This window comes from Tamandua tetradactyla, chromosome 3, assembly GCF_023851605.1.
Source record: "Tamandua tetradactyla isolate mTamTet1 chromosome 3, mTamTet1.pri, whole genome shotgun sequence".
Taxonomy (NCBI): domain Eukaryota; kingdom Metazoa; phylum Chordata; class Mammalia; order Pilosa; family Myrmecophagidae; genus Tamandua; species Tamandua tetradactyla.
The window spans coordinates 144,187,716-144,214,421 of NC_135329.1; the positions used below are offsets into that span (position 1 = coordinate 144,187,716).

The 26,706-nt window shown below is 40.8% G+C and overlaps 1 long non-coding RNA gene and 1 pseudogene across 2 annotated transcripts in view; both read right to left on the reverse strand.

Annotated features, from left to right (window-relative positions):
• Positions 1-5,068: 5,068 nt before the first annotated feature.
• LOC143675785 (large ribosomal subunit protein uL6 pseudogene) lies at positions 5,069-8,483 on the reverse strand (annotated as a pseudogene).
• Positions 8,484-9,987: 1,504 nt separating this feature from the next.
• LOC143676383 (uncharacterized) overlaps positions 9,988-26,706 on the reverse strand; it is a 33,308-nt gene continuing 16,589 nt past the window's right edge. The window contains exons 2-3 of one of the 2 annotated variants that reach the window (XR_013172047.1): positions 24,444-24,590; positions 9,988-10,553 (exon numbers count right to left, since the gene is read on the reverse strand). This is a non-coding gene — a long non-coding RNA (uncharacterized LOC143676383). Of the gene's footprint in view, positions 10,554-24,024; positions 24,097-24,443; positions 24,591-26,706 lie in introns of those variants that run through there. The other variant, XR_013172048.1, reaches the window with a different exon arrangement.

A 26,706-nucleotide genomic window follows, 5' to 3' on the forward strand; every position in this document is an offset into this window, starting at 1 on the left:
GAAAAACACTGTGGGCTTGGCAGCACTGATGGGACTCTCTAGTATGTCAGGCAAAGCGTGAAAAGAGAGAAAAAATTTTCTATTACTCCACAATAACCTGAAAGCACTCCTGATGCCTGACGGTGTTAGCCACATGGCCTTTGTGAGGTCCCTCTTTCATTTACAGCATGCCTACCAACAGCAGAGCCTGTGGGTCACTGCCCTGAAAGCAACAGCCAACCTTTATCTGCCTGCCATTTCATCAAAAGAAAAAAAAAACCCACAAAATCTTTACTCGAGACTTTGAATACTAAAATTTGCCAGAGGAAGTAGTGGAAGCTGCATTACTTAAATCATTTCAAACTTGCCCAAATAGAGCACTTCACTCAGACACACAGAGAATAGACCAGCACTAACCCTGCAGGGCTTCCCTAAGATGACCTCAGAGTTTTTTTCCCTATGTCTAGTTTCTATGAAGGAGAAAGCCTGGAGCTGAACCAATGAAACAAAGAAGTTCATACCCTTTCCACCCCCTAATCCTTTAATCTTTAGTTGTGTCCAGATTCCAAACTGCCTCCACTAAAAAAAAAAAAAGGTTTAAAAGCATCCACACATGATGTCATCATCAACTCTACTTTAAAAAGACTTTCGTGTTTCCATTTCTTCCATAATTACTGCCAATGTCATCATGAGTGGACTCTGAATAATTCTCCCAATTCCCTCTGGTGCCTTAAAGTGCCCTCCACCTTACAGCAGTCAGAGTAAAATGTTCCCTTGCATGGCTATTGCGGCATCGGTTGTTACATGAGTTTGATTGTTTGCGATCCAAACAATCACATGGCAACTTCTTAGGCTACAGATAGAATACAGGAAAGTAAAAGGAGAAGGAAATATGCATCTTTTGCAGGAGTTGTAGCATTGCTTTCTCTTCTTCTTATTTCATTCATTCATTCTTTAGAAAGCAGATAAGGAGGTATTATTTATTGAGAAGGAAGTGTGTGCATTAGCTACCATGGTAACTCATGTTACTATCGGCACTGTCCAGGCCAATTAAGACCCTTTCATAATGTTCATTTTCTTTCTAGGGCCTGGGTAAAGCCACTCAAGTCAGACACAGATAAGGATCCTACATGCACCGAGCATCAGGCTTTGTAAGCCCCCTGCTGACTTTCCTAGAAATCTTACTACTGTGCACAATGGAGTTTCGTTTACTCCCAAGCCCCTGGGAAGAACCTGGGTCCTGGACTGTGCCCAGCCCTAGTGCTAGACAGGGAGAACTCCTTTAGCAGGAGTCAGTTTTGCCACTGTGTACTCTTTTGCACCTGCTTCCCACTTGCTGTGCAGTTAGCTTCTGAGTCTCTCTTGTTCAGTTGTGTGGGTCTTCCTTCCTGGGGTTTCTTACCCAGATCCATTGAGCCTGCTGTCATATTTCTTTGGTGCTAGAACTGTTTGTCTGGGGAGATCTATCTATTTATCCATTTGTCCATCTCCCCATTACTTTATCTATCTATCCATTTAACTTTCTACTACACACTAGGTGCTATATTTGGGGCTGAGGATACCAAAATGAATAGGTTGTGGCTTTGCCCTCAAGGAATATATAGTCTAATGGAAACAAATAAATAAGCCAGTGATTTCATATATGGACAAAATTCAGATCATGTGAAAGGTTTACAGGATAACATTGCACTTCCACTCCTGTTGTGCAGCTTCCTATTTCCTTTCTCCTGCAACTTTTACCAATTGGCGGAGATCCTTCCAAGGATATGCATGTGCACACCCTGCATATCTGGGGCTGGGTGAGCACACAGGGATGCCTTCTGGACCTGGGAACTCTGATGAAGTGGTGAGTTCACAGAGTCACTCCAGCAGGGTCCCTGTGGAACTGTGTTCCATGCTAGGCAAATGCATTTTAATTCTTTTAAATTTCCATTCATCCAACTGTGGATTAATCCTCCTAGACTACTGTGATATCTTTGATGGTCTCCCCTAATTGTTAACTGATGGCTAATTGGCTGCTGACTTCCAGACTTACTGTTTCTTCAGGCACTTCCTTGGAGGTGACTTGAGGCACTCTAAAACTTGCGTTTCAGACTCGACATGAATCACTTCCATTGCTTCTTCCGGCAGACCAAATGCCATGACTTCATACTTCATCTGCAGTCGTGGGTGTTCATCATAACATAAAATAATGGGCAGGAAGAAAGGCCACGTTAGAGCTCACATGCATTGCTGGTGGAAATAGAAAATGATGCAGCCTCTGTGGAAGGCAGTTTGGTTGCTCCTCAAAATAGTAAATATAGAATTATCATATAACCCAGCAGTTCCACTCTTAGGTCTGAAAGAACCTAAGAACCCCAAAGAACTGAAAGCAGGGCCTCAGACACTTGTCTGCCTATGTTCACAACAGCACTATTCAAAATGGTCAGAAGGTGGAAACAACCCAAATGTTCATTGACAAATGAATGGATAAACAAAATGTGGTGTATACATACACACACACACACACACACACACACACACACACACACACACAATGGAATAGTATTCAGTCATAATAAGGAATGAAGTGTTGCCATATGCTATAAAATGGGTGAACCTTGCAAATATTATGTTAATTGTGGTAAATCAGACACAAAAGGACAAATATTGTATGATTTTTCTTATGTGAAATATCTAGTATAAGTGTATTCATAGAGGCAGAAAGTAGATTAGACATTACCAGGGGCTGGAGGGAGGCGGGTGGAGAGTTACTGCTTAGAAGGTAAAGAGTTTCTTCTTTCAGTGATGAAAACATTCTGGTAATGGGCACAGGTAATGATAGCACAATATTGCAAATGTAATTAATGCCATTGAATTGTACACTTAAATATGGTTAAAATGGAAAATATATGTTACTATAATTAAAACGAAACAAAACAAAAGACAGGCCACCAGGTTAAAAATGTGGTTATCCAACTTAGGGGAGTGTGGCTGAGTGCTAATAGCTCACAGCATGGGGAAAATACACACTGTGCTGGTTTGAAAGGATTCATGTCCCCTAGAAAAGCCATGTTTTAATCTAAATCCCATTTTGTAAAGGCAAAATAACCCCTATTCAATACTGTACGTTTGAATCTGTAATTAGATCATCTCCCTGGAGATGTAACCCAATCAAGAGTGGTTGTTAAGCTGGAAATGTGTCTCCACCCATTTGCGTGGGTCTTGATTAGTTTCTGGAGTCCTATAAAAGAGGGAACATTTTGGAGAATGAAGGAGATTCAGAGAGAGCCAGAGCAGAACAACATAGCCATGAGAAGCAGAGAGCCAACTAGCCAGTGACCTTCGGAGATGAAAAAGGAAAACACCTCCCGGGGAGCTTCATGAAACAGGAAGCCAGGAGAAGAAGCCGAGTTCACCGTGTGCCTTTCCAGCTGCCATTCAATGCAGCTATAATCTTCAATTGAGAGAGAAACTCTATGTTTGCCATGTGCCCTTCCACTTGAGAGAGAAACCCTGAACTTCATATGCCTTCTTGAACCAAGGTATCTTTACCTGGATGACTGACTGGGCATTTCTATAGCTTGCTTTAATTGGGACATTATCTTGGCCTTAGAACTATAAACTAGCAACTTATTAAATTCCCCTTTTTAAAAGCCATTCTGTTTCTGTTATATTGCATTCCGGCAGCTAGCAAACTAGAACACCCACTAACAGAGTATTGTAGTGGATAAAACTTAGGTAGGTGGAACACTTATATTCATTATATAAATGACTAGTGGACTTCTGATTAGTCAATGGTGTCCATACCATACAGATTGGGAATTATTTTAGTGTTCAATAATGGTAATGTTCACGGGAGAGAGTTAAATGAAGAGTCCCTGTGTTTTGTGTGCAATCAAGCATATATATATATTAACTCTGAGATTTTAAGGGCTATTTCTGAACACGCTTAACCTTTCCTTGGAATTTTCTCAGGGGGAACCTCCTGAGTAAGCAGCAGAGCCAAGCAGGCAGGATCTTGGGGTATCTCTCCTTCTCCCACCTACTCTTCCTCAGAGGATCACCTATTTTGCATTGGGTTCTGAGTAAGATTTCTTTTGAAGAAAGCATTCCATTAATTAGAAAGAAGGTGGAAAGCCTATGAAATATACAATTACAATCCTCTGTGGTATTTCCATGAGGGATTTAGTGATGCATGTGGAAGACACACATAATCCAGACTTGGGGGTGAGGGATTGCTTAGGCAAGGCTTTCTATAAAAAGTGATTCCTGACTGTGTATAGGTGGGGTGGTGATTGTGTGCCTTCCAGGCAGGGTAGGAGCATGTAGAAAGCCTCAAAATCAAAAAAAGAAAGTTTAGCTCCCTAAGGAAAGTTGCAAGTCATTCAATGCAGCTATAGTCTTCAATTTAAGAGGAGAGCAGTCAAAGCAGCCAAAGAGGAGTCTGAAATGATGAACTGAGGTCAAATCTCTGCTCCTGTCTACTCCGTGTTGTCAGTTTCACATCCTGCAACCAACGCTCTGAATTTGGGCAGTGTCTCCCAAACTCTTGAACTTCAAACCCAGAAAATGCATCATTTCTTTCTTTCTGTTCTTTTGTCACCATTGAACTTTGATCTCAACCACATTCTCAGAACATGCTTCCCATCTGGCCATCACATGAAAGACTGGAATTGAATCCCATCAATTCATCCATACATTGTGACTTTCTTTTTTGCAGTCTGCTTATACCTATCGGCTTCCCAAATTCCTGAGCCCTATCAAACTTGAAGCCTGATTTGTCTAAATCAAGTGCTGAACTTCCACCAGCCATGACTTAGTTTTCTGGATCTCATGTTTTCTTAGTCAAGTCTTTGAGCAAGATCCTGCAATGGAGTCGTAGAATGACCTCCCCAATGCTCAGTGCACGAAAGCAAGCAGGTGGTGCACCTTTAAAAAGCCAGCCTTTGTTTACCTGTTATTTCAGTCTGGCAAATTTTCAGTGATTACTTTGATCTTCCTCTAGCTTACTCAGATATCGTTTTTTCCTTTCCTCAATTAACAGATGAATTTTATTGCATCTTTAAAATATCACATCTTGCTTCTATAGTTGAACAATTCCTAGATTTTATTCATTGGCTTGCTGAAGTGTTCTTTTTTCAAAACCATAAATACCATCCCCTAATTTTCTATTGTCCTTGTTTTAACTGTTGTGACTTGCTGAATCAAAGCTGGTGAATTTGATACAAGTTCAATGTCATTTCTTTCATGAATTAACTCATCTTTCTGGGCTTGAGGTACTGAATAAGCAACATGTGGCCTCATCCAAACCCTGTGGATATATTTTTCACCCCCAAAATTTCAGATTTCAACAGAAGATGCACTCCTAAATAACAATGTTGATGGGGAAGTGAGCACACACACACCTCACCTTGAGACAGAAGTCCAGTGTCCTACCCTTGATCATGTTCTGTACATGACTACAGATAATGTGAACTGTCACCTGTTCCTTTCTATTTCCCCACCCTTTGTTAACCTGAAACCTCTTTGTTTTCTTTCCAAGGAGACTAAGTTCTATATTGATGAGATTTGAAGTCTCTCTGCAGGGTCTCTCTTGGGCGCATCACAATTGCTATGAGTCCTTTCTGTGGGAGGTCAATAATTTCTGGAATGTCAACAGTTTGGTTGCTGAGAATGGCCTTCACACTGGCAAAGAGAGCTCACTCAGTTATCTTTTCTACCAAATTGCTATGCCATCTTTTTTTGTGTGTGAGAAATGCTCCATCGCCTTTTCTCCACACTCAGTCAAAGGAAATCCCCAAGTACTGAGGATTGAAAATGCCAGAAAATTCACCCCCCTGTACACTGTTGAGTACATGATGGCTGCCAGCAAAAGAGCTTCAGGCTTGTCAAAATCCAGGAGCTCAGTTCAAAGTCTTTAAGGAGCAGTCCTTGCTGATGGAAAAACCATCATGTCCTATACTGCTTTTGATGGTGTCCAAATTATTGATGTGACAAAGCAAATTTTGTACACAGGAAACAACCACTTCCCCTCTTCCTTTGGAGAACCTAAAAAAAATTTGATCTTAGATAAGAAGCCATAAATAATTACACAAACAATTACTCAGCCTTTGCCTTTTTTCTTTTAATTCTATAATGGTACTTTAGCAAGAACACCAAATACTTCTAGTTCTCTTTAGTTTTCACAATGAATAAAAATAAGAAAATTCAAATATTACACATTCTTGGTTTTTATGGCCTTCATTAGTTGTGAGAAGACACAATTTCTGATGTATTGCTGGCTCCTAATTTGATAACTATACATGACCACACAACTGAATGCAAGCTTTTTTTTTCTCCCAAGCAAAAAACAAGGCCATTTTTATGCATGTCATTTGGAACCTGTTTTCAACTTTCTCAGTTACATGAAGTCCCTGGACTTAAACTGTGCTTTTAGATGTGAACTGAGCACTAATATTTAGTTTGCAATATCTAAACTTTAACTTCTCCCAAGCCATTAAGAAGTTAAAAGCCAGGTCACTCTCCAAACAGAGATTGAACTTTCCAACATACTGTTATCTTTTATGGGACAAAAAGTGATGGCAATGTTCCACAAATGTTACTCTGGCTTATCCTATCTAGCTTTTCTGTGGAAAGCTTGGAATCCAGAGGATAAAATGTTACCCACCATTGTGCATAGTAAATATTGCTCATTTGCCATGAACTTTGTGATAGATTAGAGAACCACTAGTTGGAATGTTCTGGAAAAAAATAAAAGAGTCATTTTACCATGAAGAATAACACTACCCGTTAATGTGAGAAAAGAATTTCCTGGGCTTGAGTGTGACCTGAAATGGTTGATTTAGTATTTAATACTAAATTATTATAAACATTTAAAATATTTTATAACCACAACAATGTATATTTATAATTTGAATATTATAATGTAAGTTAATATGCTGTGGCTAGTGAAGATTATTTCATGAAAATTATCAAAGTGGGAGCTTCATTTGACACTCCAAAGTAGCTGTAAAATTGTGTCTTTTATTCAGTTAAGCCTGTTTGCTTCCTAGTAGAACTGATAGTATAAAAACCCTTCTTTATGCCTCCCCATGATGCTTTTGTCATTCAATTATTTACTTGTTCATTATACATTCATTCAATTTAGTTGCTGGGTACCTACTAAGGGCCAACCCCTCTGTGAGGCACTAGGCATCTAAGATGATTAAGACATGGGCTTTGTCCTCCAGGAGTAATAAGCAAGTGGGATGGAGGGTTTGAGATGCTGAGATCCAAGTGGGAACAGGCTGCAGAGGAGAGCCATGGAGGGAGTGGTCGGATCTAGACCAGGGGTCTGTTCTACGTAGGATTGACCTATGAAATTTGAGAAGGTGTTATGAAAAGAGCCCTGCACAGAATCAGAAGACTTGGTTGAGCTCCTTGTTCTGCTACTTACTAGATTTGTGACCTTAGGCAATTTGCTTCAACTCCCTGAGTTTTCTCATCTACAAAATAGAAAAAATAATATCTGCCCCACCCATCTCACAGAATTGTCGTTTTAAGGCTCAAATGACCTGGTGCATATGAAAATCTTGTTTAAAACCATAAAGAGCTCATAAATATATATAGACAGATAATTAGATAGATAGATAGATAGATAGATAGATAGATAGATAGATAGATAGATAAAGTAGATAGAGAGATGACAGATGACATTGTGGGCACTGATATCCATTTCCAGGTATTGTGACTACTTCTTGACTTCATAATGAGAAAGGGAGATGAAGATTTTGGAGAGGACTCAGAGGAGATGGGTAAGAAGGTAAACAGAATAAAGTGAGAAACCTGAGACAACATGTTCAATAAACACAGGAAGGGCTCCAGGTGTTTCCTATCTCTATCAAGTACCAAACAAGAAGAATGGACTTAAATGACAGCATGAATCCAAGCATAAGGGATTCAAATTAGGAATAAGGATGATTTTTTTCATAGTTGTTAAAACATTAAATGGCAGGTAGAGAAAGTTTCTGGGTCCACCTGCCCTCACCAAAGTCTTTAAAATAGGGAAAATTAGGCATCTTACAGTGAGTCATTGTTCAGTGCTGAGCATATAAAACAGAATTTAAACACAAGAAGGCCCAGATGATGTTTGGCACTTACACAACTTTATGTCATTTCTTTGGGGAAGAACCAAGGTCCTAAAAGTCACATCAGGGCCCTACTCACCTTTTAGCACGCAGTGGATGAAGATACACCTTCTTTTCTGCAGGCCTCTGTTATTCCTTATACCTTGCTTTGTGTAACCTCCAATGTTATTTGGCATTTCTTTATAGCCTGAGAGTCATGAAAGGCATTTGCTTTAGGACCAAAAAAGCATACAACTGTTTTCTCTGAAGTACTTGGGCTGATTCCCATCTTGGTGGAATTCTATATTTCCATCCCAGTGCCATATGCAGGGCTATGCAGGCCTCATGTACACTGGACTAACCCAGGCCTTTAACCCTTTACCTCAAGGGGGTGTATCTCAGAGATGCCTGGTACATGGCTGGCAGGAAATTGAGGGCACTGGGACCTAAAGACCTTATTTAACTTGCCAGGTTATTTTCCAGTCTCCCTAAAGTGAATAAAGTGAACGAAAATCTTTAAAGCGGGCAAGTATACACCTAGTCCAGGGAGAAGGCAAAGAATAGTCTGTATAACAAGTTTAAACATATTTCAAAGGAACTGTGTGCCCTGTTGAAGTTGTTCTGGAATACTCTTGACCTGATACCATGATTAAACCTGGCTTCCATTCCCAAAAGAGATGAGAGCCCACAAATGAGCTGAGTCCTATGATGAGTGTGCCACGTTGACAGTGTGCTGGGCCCTCCATTACTCCTTTGCCGTGGGAGAGGGAATCCAGGTCCAGAGGTTGCACTGATGCATCCACTACTCTCCTGTTGTGATATTTGTGTCAGATTAATTCCTGTTCTTTCTTAAACTTATTTCTCATCTGATTATACCTTATCTTGAAGCTCCTTTTTCCTACCCTTCATGGTTGAGTTTTGCCTCTGTATTTGCTTAGCCAGCAGGGGAAATGGAAGAAGTAGGAAGGAGTTTCTGTTGTAACTGTCTATTTTTAGTGGCTTATAAACTTTTCAATATTCCTTTGGCCTGAAGCTACACATGCTTGGCCAAGGTGAAGCTATTTTGGAAAGTGTGAGCAAAATCCTCTCCATTGCTGCTTTGGTTGGATAAGGGAGACAGACAAAAAAAATAGGCTTTTGGAACAGCAGGTCTGTAACTTTGGGGATGGTGTGGAACTGGCTGCTGGAATCCCACCTGGGTGTTCCATGCCCCAGTTGGGTAATGGCTGGATATATAGGGGCAACTGGACTAAATACTTGGAAAGTCCTTTAATAGGTTGGCTATTTTCCATTCCCTGGAAAGTAGCAGTACTATGGTCCCAGAGTTGAGAGCTGATAGCAGGGTAGTCAACAGGCTACACTGGTTTGAAGGAAAAAGAACTGAATCTGAACTCAGGCAACATGTGGGTTAGCCATTCAGAATACTGTCTCTTCTTGTTGTGTGGCCTTGGATAGGTCTGGTCCCTTCTCTGGGGTTCAGCTGCCTCCTCTATAAAATGAAGGGATTAGACCAGCCCTCCAATGACACTTAGTTCTAATGCTCATCTGGAATAAGGAGATAGATACCTACTTCTTGGGACCAAAGTACTTAATAACTGGGGGGGGAAATTATCTTCATTCTTTAGTGATAGTGCTGGTAAGAGGTCACTGATATCAAAAGACAGACTTTTCCTTTAGCCTGTTTTAAAGACAGTAAAAAAAAAATGAGACTCTAGAGTACAAATATGGAGAGAATTTCTTGGTTGTGGTGGGTGAAGATACAGAAGATATAAACAGAAATGAAGTGATGATTTCTATTGATTCCATGCAGTTTCCCAGAATTGAAACTATTTATCCATCAAAACAAATGAAAATCAAGCCCAACTCCTTTTTTTCCAAAAGTGGAGAACATTTCATTTATTCATTTATTCATCCATCCACTTCTTCGACTAATATTTATTGAATGCCCCCTAATTTTCACCTTTCCTCTTGGAGTTGGAAGGGAAATGAACTGGGGAGAGGAAGGTAAGGGAAAAAACTGATAAGCTGTCTTGACAGAAGGTGGGGGCTTGGGCCATGGGAAGCACAGTGAACTTGAAAATAGTCATCCTCCAGGAAGCACTAGAGCATGACTGAGTAAACAGCATGATCAGACCCTCTGATTATATTTGTGCTTCCCACCTGCTTCCAGGTTTTAGCAGCAAATACCCCCAACAGTCTAGTAGAGATAACAGGGGTCTGTACTCAGAGGCCACAGGCAGAACACCATCACACCTACATCAACCTTCTCGCTTCCTTGCTCTGTCATTCACTCCCATGGGAAGCTCTGAATTCCCACATGTCTCAGCCAGGAAGGTCAGCAAGGACACATCTGTCAGTATAACAGGGTGTGGCTGATAAGCACCAGCTGCTGGACCTTACTTGGCCTGGAATGCCATATCCTCTTCCATATCAGCCACTGCAGCAGAACCACAGATCCCATCCAAGAAGCCTGATGAGGGCCAGCTTCTGAGAGAGGGAAAAAGAAATAGTGTGGGAAGCTTGATTAGGTTCCATGCCAACCAGACGAGATCTGGTGTTGGTACTGCTGCTGTCAGAAGCGGTGGGTGGCAGCCTCCTCCTTCTGAGGCTTTGACAAGAAAACATGAGACAGGAATATCTGTAATCTCTTCAACCTGAGAAAAGGAGACCAGAGTATTAGAGCAGTCGCTTTCAGTTTGATACTAATCACATGGATTTGGGGATCTTGTTAAACTGCAGGTTCTGATCAGCAGGTCTGTGATGGGGCCTGAGAATTTCCATTTCAGAAAAGCTCCTAGATGATGCCTACACAGCTGGCCCCTAGACCACACCTTGAACAGTAAGTCTCTAGTGGACAAACATTTTATTCTCCCCAATACTAGCACGAAGAGGGTGGAATTCAATGTGGATCTAGGAAGAGGAGACCTCTCTTCTCTTCAGTTGCTGAAGTATGAGCTAAATTCCCAACTGACTAGTTTGCTAGCTGCCAGAATGCAATATACCAGAAACAGAATGGCTGTTAAAAGGGGGAATTTATTAAGTTGCAAGTTTACATTTCTAAGGCCATGAAAATGTCCCAATTAAAGCAAGTCTACAAAAATATTCAAATTAAGGCACCAACAAGAGGTTAGCTTCACTCAAGAAAGGCTGATGAAGTTCAGGGTTTCTCTCTCTCAACTGGAAAGGCACATGGCGAACATGGTGATGTCTGCTAGCTTTCTTTCCAGGCTTCTTGTTTCATGAAGCTCTCCTGGAGGTGTTTTCCTTCTTCATCTCCAAAGGTCTCTGACTGCATGGGCTCTCAGCTCTCGTGGATCTCGTGGCTCTTAAGCTTTTTCCAAAAGGTTTTCTTTTTTAAAGGATTCCAGTAAAGAAATCAAGACCCAGATGGAATGGGTGGAGTCACATCTCCCTCTAATCAACTGTTAATACCCACAGTTGGGTGTGTCACATCTCTGTAAAGATAATCTAATCACTTTGCAGCCTACAGTACTGAATAGGGATTAAAATAAAGGGTTGCCTTCACAAGATGAATCAGGATTAAAACATGGCTTTTCTAGGGTACATAATCTTTTCAAAGTGGCACACCAACTCACAGGGGAATTGGTCTGAGAAGATGCAGTAGATCCATGGGATGAGGCAGAGCAGAACAACAGAGAAGAAAGGAAAAGAGAGGATCTTCACTGTATTAAATGTCCTCGTTCCAGTTTCCCCTAAGGGCAGATCCACATGTTCCTTTCAGTGGTTGTCCTCTGTAAATCCATGAATTACCCTTTATTTCTTAAACCAGTGCTTCTCAACCATATTGCCTATTCAATTCTGCTGCCAGGGCCACTTCACTTGAAGACTCTGATTCAATTAGTCTGGGATAGGACTTGTACGTAAGCTTTCTTTGCTACTCTCCATATGATGCTAATGTGCTAACATGGAGAGTACTTATAGGCTCATTCAAATTGGGTGTTCATCTGCGGCAACTGAGAGAGTCCTAAAATGAGTTCTCAGGAACCCATCAATATGGAGAAGAGGCAGACAAAGCCAGAGGAGCTGGAGGGATTTCTGAGAGGACAACTCCTACAGGGGGACTGGAGAAAGAGGGGCTGGAAAACAACACTCCAGCCCTCAATGACCTCCCCACCCCCAATTTCTATTTGTGCCATAGATCCCATCTCTGAATTATGTGGGTGCTCACTCTTGTTTTGGTCTCTGTTTTCAAAGGGTTAGTTCTCGCTACAGATTGTATACTCATGAAGGGCAGTGATGGTATCTGATGCATCTTGCATTTCTTCCAAAGCACCAGCCAGTGTACATGCACATACTGGAGTTCCCAAATACAGAGTAATGAATGGGTATCCTAGCATGTGTCATAATGGTTGGCCTCATCTTTCAAACCTAAGTCTCCCCAACGTCCTTCTCATATTTGAGGAATTCCTAAGGCTGTTCATTATCTGCTCTTGACACGTGTTTTGGAGGAGCCGAGGGGAAGCATCAAATGCTTATTTTATTGTCCAGACCCACAGCTTAATCCAGAGTGGACGGAACATGTCAGAAGTGAGAGATCAAGGGGGTTGTAAATTCTCCTGCCACTTCAAGTTCAACAACTTGTTCTCTTGAAATAGAATAGTTGCCAGTGGTGTTTTTTTTTTCTTTTCTTTTTTTCTTTTTTTTCACTCTCCCCAAGGTCAGGCCCTTTTCTCAAAAATGCATTTGCCTGTGGAAAACTGACACTCCCCAATGAGTCCTTAGCAGCTGTCAGCTCCACAGCAATAGTAATTATTCTGCAGCCTTCTTGCTAAATTCCAGGGATGGTCTCTGAGGGCCCCTGGGACCACATGCGGGTTGGCGGGAGCCTCTCGGCTCTTTGGGTGGTATCCTCTCCCCGTCTCTCAGGAGTACTTGCCCTAGGCTTCCAGACCAACCTTCCACAGCTGGTGTGAGGAGACCCCGGGTGTGGGTGTAGAATTCTCAGGCTGAGCCTTGGGGCGTTCTCCCTGAATTCAAAGAATCTTGAGCACAATTAAAGACTGAGCTGAAGGCTAAGGAGTGATGTCAGCCTTGCCAGTTATAGGCAAGAAAAAGATCACAAGGAAAAGAGTGTGCATGAAAGCTCATTAGAATCCTTTACAAATGTAAACACAATCATTCTTTACTTTCCAGAATTATTGTATGGTGGAGAGAAATAGCATATACAGAACACTTCCCATCATAGCCCTGCGGTAAGGAGTCTAGAGCTTGCTGTGCTCTAGACTTGATTCTGCCACTAAGTTGCTGTGCGACCCAAGAGAATCCATTTTTACAATTCTGTAAATTTTTATTACTTAAGTTCAAAGGCCATTAGCCTTCAAATAACACATGTGGGGAACAAATCAATTATTGGCAAGAATGGTAGGGGGCTATTTCCAAGTGACTTGAATCCACATGGATGTCGATTTTTTTATTTTGTGGAGACTTGGTCCAAATAAAAACTTAACTGGTAAGAAATTGAAGTCCCTAGTTGTAGGCCCAAGATAGTAAATGGGTCTCTTTGGCTGAGTCAGGTAGAGAATTCATTTTTCTAGCTCACTTGAGAACTCCTGTTATGCTCAACTTCTCCTTTCTTCTTCCCCCACATGCAGTGACACCCAGAGGTGTTTTCTTCCAGCACACCCAGGACAGGCATGGGGGCAGGAGTGTCTGGTCAAGTCAGTGGCTGGATTAGCATACCTTAGGAGGGCGTTAGGCAAATAGTGAGGTTGCCTTCCTAGAGAGCTGCCTGTCCCAGGCCATTCCGTAGAGATGGAATCCAGCCAGCTCTTCCCAGCTGGCTTGGAAAGCCAATGCCCCAGTGATTGATTTCACCATCTGACTCCAAAGACATACACGCAGGGGTTAGGGAGCCTCTCTCAAGAGTGTGATAATCCATGCTTCTGGATGAAGTTTTCTGAGCCAACGCTCATTCTAGTTTTCCTTCTCACTCAGTAGTAGATCTTCCTACTGATAGCCTGAAAACACTCCTCAATATGGTCATGAAACTGGTTTCCACTTTTTTGTTCCGAGAGTGGAAAGGCCCTAGAATCTGTGCTTTTTATCCACGTCTCCCACAACACCTTGTATATCCCTGTTGCCACGTAGCATGTTTATTTAATTATTTAATTTAATTAATTATTATTTAATTAAACAACGATCTCCTCTGGGATCATTTGATTCATTCTTGCAGATTCAGCAAGTAATAGCACGAAGTTCTTAGCACATAGTAGGTGTTAAATGTTATCTGAAGGAATGCTTTGCATGAACTACATTAGGAAATTTTGGTGATTTTTCCAGGAAAAGTGAGACCTGCAAGAGTCAAAAGATAAAGAACTCCACAATTTTAAGACATCAGTTAAGAAATACATATGTACGAATGTTGATCTGAGCCTGTTTTAAGAGTCGGAGGCAACTTTTGGTGTCTATATAACCAAATTCTTTGTTAAATCAGTTTTCTGTTTTATAGACTCCAAAGTCTCATATGATCTCATGAAACAATCTTATGATAAAATAAACATACAGAAGTAAAAACACCTATATGTTTTTATCCACTTATAAATGTGTCAAATGAAAAAAGTGTATTTTAATAAACAAATAGAAATTATATAAATTCCATTTAAACTTCTTTGAACTCCATTATTAAAAATATATATACCTTTAAGTGAGATAACGTACATAAATCTGGTATGGGACGTGGCATCTAAATCAATTTAAGCTAGTTTTATTTTAATGTAGATAATGAAGTGGCTTGATTCTCCATTCAGTACAAATCACAGTCAATGCCAGCAATTTCCTACTTTCTGTTAAATTAAAAGCAAGTAAAAGGTAGCCCTAGAAAAAATCAGTAGCTAAATATACAGAATAATTTCTTGTATCTGAAGCACTTTTTGTTTAGTAGTCTTTATTCATCATCAGCACCTTTACATAAAGCAAGGCAAATTGTAGATGAAAAAAATGATAAGTACCAGAATTTGGTTAGATCTTGCCCGATCTCTTTTCAGTGACCTACGTCTAAATTTGGTAGCTCATTAGTTCTCCTTTTTACTTCTACCTCGTTGCCTTTGCTTTGACGGAGCTTACTGTAGATGATTCTTTCACTGTAATACTGAATCCCAAAGCTTCTTATAGTATGGACTGGATTAAAGAACAGAGAAGAAAGGGAGAATAGTGTGCTTTTTATTACTTACTAGTGTCTTCAGAACTCCAGAGGGGAATTTGCAGAGATTTGGCTAATTCTATCAGGGATGGAAGGATTTGATGTTATTTTTAGTCATCCTTGTTGGTGAGGGTTTTTTTCTGCAGGGTAGGCAGTCCCTCAGCCCCTGCTTAATGCTTCTCTCTATGTCAACAGAAGATAGGGTTCCATCATCCAAGCAGATCTAGTATGGGGTGGATCCCCCTCCCTCCCTCCATTGGGATTAGGCATAATTTCTGGCTTCGCATTACTCTGGTAGCCCACAGGATGGGCCCATGAGTCACACCCATTTTAAAGATTGCTTCCCTATTTGCTACAGGAAGACTGCCAGGAGATAGTAAACCTTGTCAAGTGCATAGGGTCATCACCCTGACACAGCAACGTTAGGACAGGAGTTAGGGTGATGAAAGTGAGGACAGGTCAGGGAAGTGCTGAGTTGGATCCTGTCTTTATTTAAATTTTTAATATTTTGTTTATTATGGATTTTTGCATTAACTTTTATTTTTCAAAAGTGCTGCAAAAAATATCACATATCTTGATTACCGAGTTTTTTGGTACCCCCTTATATTTTGACTGACTCAACAGTGTTTCAATCACCAGTACTGTCAGACTGGTATAGCTGCTGGATTATTTCCTATTTCTCAGACTTTGTCAAGTCCCTGGCGTTTCCTGAATGGGAGGGTGCAGTATCTTTTCCAAATGAACACAGATGGCATGTCCTACAGAGGAGAGGAACTCAATAAGTGTAGGGTCCCTTTCTTCCATAGTCCAGTGTGGAAACTTCTCAAAGCTTGAGAGAATCTTCTCTACCATAATTAATATGTTTAAGTTGAATGTGGTAGTGGGCATGTCTGTGGATATATGCTCTCCTCTGAAATAGAAGGATCGTTTTTACTTCCGATCAGAGGAGGCTGTGTGCTTCCTCCTTCGGGCTCCTACAGCACTTTGTCCCGGATCACAGCATTCCTCTGCTAATCCATCTGTTCACATGTCTGTCTCCCGAGGACTGTCAGTATCTCTATGCAGGAGCTCTGTCTCACTCTGTTTCCGCCTCTTGTCAAGCACTGTGTCGGCCCTGGACCTGCTAATAAATGCTTCTGGAGTAAATGAATATAATTAGGCAGCGTCTCTGACTCCTGCAAAATATTTTTGGGAGACAATTTATTAAAGTGCTTTTTGTTGGCAAGAGCTTTTTGTACCAGAAATTCTTCAATAAGTGAGAAGTGAGTACTTTTTGTGAACGCTGTCTCCTCTGATATTTCCATTCATGATGTTCAATGCATATAGGGTCTAGCCATGTAGGGAAGTCCTGAGCAAGCGGCCAGAATGTCACTTGAAACCATTATTTTAGTGACTGAAAGTTGTCTTGAATTAATCAGGACCTTTTGAGTTGCAGGCAAGGGACAGAATCCAAATTAGCTCAGGGTAAAATGGGAATTAGCTCAAATAGCAGAGAAGTCCAGGAGCAGACAGAACACAGCTCCAGGGACTGAGATGATGTCATTGGGACCCCATCTCTCAAGTGGGGTGAAGCTGGTTGTGGGCATCCCAAGGCTCACAGGAGACCTGACTCACCCATGCCTGTACAGAAGCGCCTCTTCATGCTACTTCAGAAAAGTCCTGGGGAAGACTCTGGGAACACCCGAAATCATGTGTCCACCTGTGCACTGATCACTGGGGCCAGAGATAATGGGGTTCTTTGGATAGATGTGGGGCATATTTCCACAGCTGTGGTGGAGGAGGGACAAGGGTGGGTCAGACCTACCTGAACTGCACAGCCTGGGACTCTCACAGGAAAGAGAGGTTCCTTCATGGAAGAATGGGGGTGAGTTCTGGGCAGGCGGAAACAACCCATGCCCACATACTTGTTCCACCGGATTTACTTATTTCCCATTTAGTTTCTATTTTTTCATCATCTTATTAACTTGCTTTCCCCTAAATCATGAATAAGATTATTATTGGGGCAGTTTTATGGTTTGATCTTAATCTGTTCCTTTTTTTTGCTTTGAGAAATCTTTTCAGGCCTTTCCCAAGGTTATCTCTTTTCTTACTTCCCCTCTCTACCTTTTGGTCTGTTTGTATTAGTTTCCTGTGACTCTGTAGCAGATTATCACAAACTTGGATGCTTAAAGCCACAACAATTTATTTGCTAACCATTCTGGAGGTCAGAAGTCCAAAAGCAAGGTATTGGCATGGCTGTGCTCCATCAGAAGGCTCTAGGGGAGAACATTTCCTTATATTTCCAGCTTCTGGTGGCTCCAGCTGTTCTTTTGGCTGTGGCTATAAACTCCAATCTCTGCCACCATCTTATCTGGCCTTTTCTTCTCTCTGTGTACCTCTTATAAAGACATTTGTCATTGGATTTAGGACGTACCTAGATGATCTAGGATGGTCTCATCTCAAGGTCCTTAGTTATATCTACAAGGACTCTTTCCCTAAGTAAGACCACATCCACAGGTTCTGAAAGCTTAGGGGTAGACCTATCTTTTGGAGGGGGCTACCGTTCAATCTGCTACAGTATGCTTCCCTTTATGTACCAGTCTGTCCTTTTTGTCCTTGGCTTAGTGGTTGGTCTTCATCATCCAGAGTGTATCCCTGTCTTCTGGTTAGTATCAGCAGGGTCTTGCATGTGGGGGTGTGTGTTTTGAGTCTTGACTATCTTCAAATGTCACTTCTGATGACTTTTAGATGGTTTCACCAAGCAGGATGCTTCATTTCACAGGGCCTGCCTCTGAGAAGGCCCACTGGGAGCCTGTGGTCTGGTGCTCACTTTGGTGAGGAAGGCTGATTCTCCTGCAAATGCACCGTCCTCTCACCCCTACAAACCTTTGCATGGTGCTGTTATCTCTGTCTGAAATTTGCCTGGTCAATTTCCACTTGTCCTTCAAGAGTCTAATCAGGCCTCGCTTTCTTTAGGAAGCTCCCTGTCTGTGTAGACTGGGATAGGGACAGGGTTCTTTCATAATCAGCCAGTACAGCCATTTATGGAGCCAATTGTTTACTACCAGAGTCAGTTCTGACTGGCCAGTTAAATATTTTGAGTATCGCCCCTGTGGTCAGAGCCCCTTCTCAGAGCTCCCCACTGCATCCGATGTAAATTCCCATTATGCTGCATATTGCATTTTTAGTATTTACCTGTTGGCTTATCTTACTATTCTAGTGGATCCTGAAAATACAGACTGTGTCTGTTCACGCTATCCCTAGTGTCTGGAATATAGTAAGTCCTCAACAAACGCGTGGGGAATGACCCATCCCTTCCACATGGAGTCTCTTCTGCTCTGCGCACGTCCCTGCACGTATTTAGCGTGCTCATCACAGGGTATTTGTTTGTGGGTCTCATTTCCCCTATTACACCGTAAAGTTCCTTGCGGTAACCAACTATGCCTTTATCCATTTCGTTATCTGGTGCCTAGTTCAATGCCTAGCATATATAGTAAGTACTAAATACATGTGAATAAATATTTTAAATATATTTCTTTAATTTTGAAGTCTCAAAGGGGCAAATTATTTTGTGTATACTTTTGTTTGTATCCACTGAAGTGCCTGGCTGGTTTAATTTGAATTAAAACCACGTGACTTCATCAACACTTTGGATAGTTCATAAAGATCCTCAATTTCAGGACTTTCAAGTAGCACCACTCAACTTTCTGTTTATTCTTGACATTAAGGTGAGAACAAACTCTGAGAGACAATGAGCATAATCTGGGCATTCCATGCCTCCCATGGCCCTATTCATGTCTCAGGATATACCTTTATATCCTTGCAGAAATGGCCCAAGACTTTTATTGATCTGGATTCCCAGATTCCAGACTGGAAGTGACTGGAGCTGGAGTTTGAGTCCAAGAATGAGGGTAGGGCTGGCATCAAGTCCACCCTGGTAGGCAGGGAGCAAGAATTGCCTTTTAAGCGGAGATGAGGCTAGAGAGGGTCTGAGTATTTGAAAGGAGATACTGGAAAGACTCCCAGAGGCAAAAGGATGCTGGAAGAAGGAACTTGTCATTTAAACCTGGGTGGATTCTGAAATAGACAGGAAGCTGTCGGCTTCTTGGCTATATGCGGCATTAAGCTGGAGGGTCACCACAAACACACTTTGAGCGTCACGAATTAGAGGACCCAGGGTAGACAGTACGTCACAGCCGAGCGTCACTGGACCTATCTCAGCCAGACTGCCCTGGAACCTGATGATGGATGCTACATATGGACAGACAAGCTGCAAGAGGGGGTTGTTGCTTCCTTCAGTGTGCCAGGCAGCCCAGATTCTGAGAGCAGAAGCTCCTCTTCATCCCAGGAGGAGGTGGAATTAGTTTAAATAAATATGATTAATAATATGTCAGATGCAGCCCAGTTAGTGATTAGAGACCCACCCTGGTTTTCCAACCCGTCATTAAGACTAACTTCAGTGCCAGTGGGCTCACAACCTATGCTGGGTAAATAACCGAACATCAGCTTTGGGGAAGATGGGAATGAAACTTCAGTGAAAAGAAAATGGGAAAGCTCTCTTCTACTTTTTTTTTTTAATTTTTAAATTAATTCGAATCAAGATTAGCAGGATTTTTAGGTATGGAGTAAAACAGAGTCAAATCACTTTTCTTTCTCAGAAGGAGAGAGGCTTTCTTTAGCAGACAGTTTACATCAGAGTAAAAGTTGAAGCTTTGATAAAACAATGTCTTTATTTCCTATGTATATTTCTTTGTTCTGAAAAGAGCTCTAATGTGTTTTCATGTTGGGTTCAAAGAAAAGATTGTCCTGGAAAAATCACAGCTTCTTTGGAACATCAACCAAGATATGAAATCCCTTCCTCTAAATCTTCACCCTGCTAGGCTGGGTAGCCACTTCCAAGCTGAGAATTGAATTTCCTGAGCAAGGGTGAGCTTTCTGGCTCAGGTGGTTTTTGATTAAAGAAATTTATATTCAAAGTATGTGACACATGCAGGCTCACAGAAATCAATGAAATCGAAAGAGGACACAGGGTAAAAAAAAATGAATGTAATTGAGAAGTGCTTAATGTGGGAAAGCCAACAAATTTTTTTATTTAAGATATTGGTAAACATAGTCTCATTTCAGCCAAAATTCTAAATATGCTGTACACTATTTACTCTTCTCCTCCTCCCTTCCTGCCCTTCCCCCCCAAAATAAGGCTGCATTGACCCAGATTAGGCATTGCTCCTTATTTTTCTTACATTTAAACAAGCACACAGTTTGAATGCTTAATAGATCACACAGAAGAACTTGCTGTCACCTCCCCTCAAAGAACTCAATGGGAATGAGGTATTAAAAAGTGTGTCCCCTTAAACAAGCTCTGAAGTTTTGTCATTTCCATGAAGTTCGCTGGCCTATAAATATAACCCCACATTCTTTTATGAAATACATAAATTCAATAAAATAGTTGCTTTGGTTCTCTTCTGGAGGCAGAAGGAGAAAAATGTCAAACTCACATTGTTCACTGTTTCTAACAGACCCCTTTTGTGCAATTAGTATGACTTTCCAGCACAAAGTTCCAAAGTGCAGATAATAGCTTAAGAGGCCATCTGAACCCATTCTGTTATGTAGATGAAAGGAAGTCTTTAAAATTAATCTATGGCATCTTTGAATAGAAAAGAACACTCATCCAGCTCATTTCTTTGGGCCAAAGCAGTGAGCAAGCAGAACAAAAATGCCGAGATTCTATTCCTCAAAAACCAGAGTTTGACACGGCACGAGTGCAGGCCATTAGCAACCACATTTTTGCTTCTGACATGTCACTGTTTAGAAATATGAAGCAGTGGCTTATTAGTCAATGTTATCACTAAATTAAAAGTTAATGTAGGGCATCTTACAAAATAAAGCATACTGTAAATATTACGAACCTGTTACATTGCTGCTTTGAAACAAAATATTATTTTACAAAATGGAAATATTTGAAAGGAGATAAAATGACCATTATTGAGATAGTAGAAGACTGTCTATTCAGGAAAACTGAGAGAAACAGCTGAAATACTAACCATCCTTGTCAAAGTGGGGTAAACATATCGGGAAATATGCATGATACATCATCCTGGAGAATAAATTTTATTAATAAATTTGTCTGTCGGTTTATGTTACAACAGATATTATATTAAGCAATAGAATGTAAAATCCAACACAATAAGAGGTTTAAAGAAATTTTGAGTCAACTGGATCAGTTAAAATGGTATGTAAAAGGGGATTTGAATAAGTGGAAAAACATATACTATATTCCTACTAGTAAAGACACAATATTACCAATGAGTCAATCTCTCCATATTCAGCTTTAATTTTAAATACATTCCTAATTATTTTAAGAATAATAATTCCAATGGAATTTAAGGGGAACTTGTTCTAATGTTCATCTAAAAAAATTTTTAAGAATATCTAAGAAAACCCTGAAAAAGTAGAACAATGAAGCAGGATTTGGCCAGGTTTTAAAATGTATCATAAAGTTGTTTTGATCAAAACAGTATAGTAGGAATAGATAAATAGGACCAAATAACATTATTTGGTCACACCCACTAATTTGCCAGACATGCTTAGTAGTGAACACATATCCTTGGACTTTTCTACCTAAAGAGGCTTCTCACCTCTAAGCAAATGATTTCTGCTGAGCATTTCTTCACTTTGTCAGTGATGCCCAGATATACCCAGACAGGCCTGAATTTGCAATAATGGATGCAGTCTAGGCTTAAGCTTAGAAATACCTATGGCATGTAAAACTATACTTATCACTCTATGGTTAAATCCTGATAGTCCTAAGAGATTCTGTGTGTGGACTTCCCTGGTGGCCACTGTTGGTTCAGAGGTGAGCACGTGGTCTAAGATGACCCAGCCAAGCCAAAGGAAGGACTTGTGTTTCATGGTTGGGGGAGACAACCTCTCATTTTATAGCACTCTCTTTTTTGTTGTAAAAACAAAGATACCCAAAGCTCTGATTACTTCTGGGAGCCATTTTGCAACAACTGGAGAAAGCAGACTTAGATGCTACAGACGACAGAACAGAGAAGATAATCTGAGTTCTGGATGGGACTGTTGAATGTCTTAATTTAACCAGCCCTGAAGCTGATCTACCTTAGGTAACTGTTCCTTGAGATGATAATTTTCCCTTTAGTTTAAACCAGTTAGAATTGGGGTTTCTTGTTACTTGCAGTCACAAACATCATAATTAAAACAATACCCAAATTTTAAGTTACCATCTGACGTGACTTCTTGACATATGCTGACACTTTTGACAACTCCTTCTTGAAATACTTTCCTTCTTTGTCTTCTGTAATGCCACTTTCTCCTGGCTCTCCTTCTACCTCTGATCCTACTTCAATCTCACCCACTACCTCTCTCTCTCTGCCACCCTACATGGTGGTAATGGCCAGGGTCATTCTCCTTACATTCTCACTCTCTCTTGGACCATTCACAGCCGTTCCCATGGCTTCGGCCATGCTCTGGAAATGATGCGTTTGCCCAGCATGAGACTGCTGGTGCTTTAACAGTAACCTCAATTCTAGAATTCAGATCTATATTTCCAATTCCATTCTACTTGGATGGCCCCCAGGCTTCTCAAATTCAATATTTTCTAACACTCACCTCATACTAATAATAATAATTATTATCACTTTTTTTTGCAAGTGCAGGGTCTGGTAATTGAACCCAAGTCTCCCGCATGGCAGGCGAGAATTCCACCACTGAGCTACCCTGGCACTGCCCATAAGTGACCATTAGAATGCTTTTGTCAGCAAAACACAGAAAACCCCTACTCAGACTGGCTATAACAATAGGGACATTTGTGATCTCGCACAATTGGCAGGCCAAGGAAAAGACAGGGTCCAGAAAGAATATGCTCGGCAACTCCCTGATGTCATCCAGAATCCAGGTTCTTTCTATCTCTATTCTCTACCGTCCTCGGTGTTTGTTTCATGCTTAAGTCAAATTCAACCACAATGGCTTTCACATGCCTTCTAACCCCCATTTCTCCCTGACAGGGGAAAAACAGAGACCCACTTCTATTACCGAATTCTATTCCTCAGTTAATGACCTTATCATCTAACTAAACATTCAAGTTGGCAAAATTAGCATTTTTTTTTATTCTTTATCTCATTGGCAATGCCCTTATCCATTCAGCCACTACAGTCTATTTTGTCTCCATCTCTGTTCTACTACTTAGTTCAGACCCGCATTATCTTCTGTCGTAACTATTATTGCAAAGGACGCCTACTGATTTCTTTGCGTCCAGTCCATCTTATTTCTGCTGCCAGAACACAGATCTCAACATTAACCTATCCTGCTTGAGGATTTTCCAACGTTCACCATTGCCTCATTACAGGATAAACTCTAGGTCTCCTGACCTGACATACAAAGGCTTCACTGGACATCAGCTTAGCTCCAGAGACTCAGTGGGAGCCCCTGCACCTGTTGCCAGCATTTCTTATACTCTAGCCCAGTGATCCTCAACCAGGGACATCTTTGAGCACATGTGCGTGCACAGACACACACACACACACACACACACACAACCCCTCCTCAGAGACATTTGGCAATGCCTGGAGACATTTGTGGTTGTCAACTGGGTGGGAGGAGCGGAGGTACGGCTGGCAGTTAGTGGGTACAGAGCAGGGATGCTGCAAAATACCCTACAATGCACAGGTCAGGCCCCCCCACTCCCACCCACACCCCCACACAAACAATTATCTTGCCCCAAATGTCAATAATGTGAATTTGAGAAACTCTGTTCAAGCCCTAATGAAATACTCCTTCCTTGAGGAGGGCCAAATACTCATACCTTTGAGGCCTGCTGTTCCTTTCGTATGGCAAGTCTTTTCCTTTCCTCCATCCTCTTTTCTTCCTGGCAAACTTACACACATATTTCAAAATTATGTTAGTCAGAGCTGGAAACAGAAGTCACTCTGTTTTCAAGCAGAGAAATATTTAACGCAAGGAATCAGGTGCTTACAAATTTATTGGAAGGGCTGCAGGAACAAAAGATGATAAAGGTCATTTTTGTCCCATCCAAACTTATGATTCCCTTGAATTTCATTCAGTTCTCGGATTAGGAACCCTGCCTTTCAACCCAGCACAAAGGCCCCCCCAGCCGTGGTGATATACCGTGACCCTTCAGTTCAGAAACCACCAGAAACTGGCAGTATCTGGCTCTCTTCACTTAGGTACTTGAGAAAATAGATTTTGATGGGTCGGCTTACCTCTATTTGAAAGCAGCCCTTGGCACCAGGCTGTCCCACTGGCCACTGGCCGGTTTCTGGAGCAGTTGCCCCCCAGGTCAGGTGATTTCCCCCGGACCAATCAGGGTGGAAACAGGCTTTCTTGACACCAGAGCATGGGGTGGTCCTCTAGAAAGGAGATGGAAGGAAGGGGTGGAAAGAGAAACATGTTTAATGAATCTGTGTGTTTCTCTTGCTAGGCTGTGAACTGTGAGGGCGAGAATGTGGTCATTTTCCTCATTCATCTCTAAACCTGGCTGGAAAATTGTAGGTGTTCAATGTTTGATGACTGAGTAAATGCATGTATGAATCAACATGCATTTAAAATGAAACTTTGAATAATAACAGGAAGATCCACTAACCTTAGATCTCTGCTTGAAAGTTCCTGACAAAATTCCTTCATAATACCTAACATTAAAATGAGATTTTCTGTCTAATAAGACCACCAAGCCCCAATCAATGCCTTAGTTTGCCATTTCTCAAGTTTCATTAATTTGTAGGCCACCAGAAGTGGAAATAATTTCTCCTTACAATGATTCAAATTTTTTTTATTAATTAAAAAAAATTACAGGAAAGAAACACAAACATTCCCAATATGTGATCATTCCATTCTACATATATAATTAGTAATTCACAATATCATCACATAGCTACAGATTCATCATCATGATCATTTCTTAGAATGTTTGCATCAATTCAGAAAAAGAAACAAAAAGGCAACAGAAAAATAAAACGAAAACAGAAAAAAAAACCATACACACCATACCCCTTACTCCTCCCTTTCATTGATCACTAGCATTTCAAACTAAATTTATTTTAACATTTGTTCCTCCTATTATTTATTTTTATTCCATATGTTCTACTCATCTATTGACAAGGTAGATAAAAGGAGCATCAGACACAAGGTTTTCACTATCACACAGTCACATTGCGAAAGCTATATCATTATATAATCATCTTCAAGAAACATGGCTACTGGAACACAGCTCTACATTTTCAGGCAGTTCCCTCCAACCTCTCTGTTATGCCTTAACTAAAAAGGTGATATCTATGTAATGTGTAAAGAATAATTTCCAGGATAACCTCTCAGCTCTGTTTGGAATCTCTCAGCCATTGACACTTTATTTTGTCTCATTTCTCTCTTCCATCTTTCTGTTGAGAAGGTTTTCTCAATCCCTTGGTGCTGGGTCTCAGCTCATTCTACGGTTTTTCTCAATCCCTTGATGGTGAGTCCGAGTTCATTCTCGGATTTCCGTCCCATGTTGCCAGGAAGGTCCACAGCCCTGGGAGTCATGTCCCACATAGACAAATTATTTTTTAAGTAACATTTAAATATAAACAAACACAACTAGGTAAGTACAATGCCAAAAAACATTTATCAGTTAAAACCCCATAACTATAAAACCGATAACATTCAAATGACTAACACTTAAAAACTGCCCTAGATAGTGTTTTAGGGAAACTAAATTGCTGATGTTGGGTTTAATAACAGGAAGACATGTTTGACTGTTCTATGTTTCACTAGTTGACATGATTCTCTTGATCTTGAATATGATGGACTGTCATTTGAGGCATCATCATTTTCATTGCTGTTATTTTTAGTTTTTGTAGTTTCTATCTTTATACAATGATCCATTAGGTTGATTGGCCGAATAGTTTAATATATTGTTTTATCTAAGTTAAAATACAACCCTAAAGACTGAACACCAGCTCTCTTGGAGAGACAAACACAGATGCAGAACTCCAGGCAGTATTTGGTTACAAAGTTGTCATCCTGTGGTTCCAAACATTCACATTACTTTTCTTAGATTATAATTCAAAGGAAAACCCCAAATTAAAAAATTCTTGCAGACCTTGTACAACTTTTTTGAGAAACACTGTCATGGCTTATTTCAAGGGCTAATTGATTTTTTTTTTTAAATTCCAGAATAATAGAAGAGTTGGGGCAATCTTTTGGGATTATTGTAAAAGAGACTTTATGACATTGATCTCTATTTTCAACACCCATCTCGGGCCTGGAAAACTGCCCTCCTTTGGAGATAGGCACTGCTAACCCTGTTTGCAAACTGAAGCAGAGGATAGTTCACCCCAGGCATGGAGAAAGAAGGTTGTGGTGAAATTTAGAGTAAAGGTAAAAGTTGATCCTAATTGAGGAGGCAAGTGGGGGGACAATCACAAAAATTGGTCAGCTTTTGGCTTGCTCTGACAATCATTTAGGGTTTACCTTTTTATTTCTTCCCTTCTG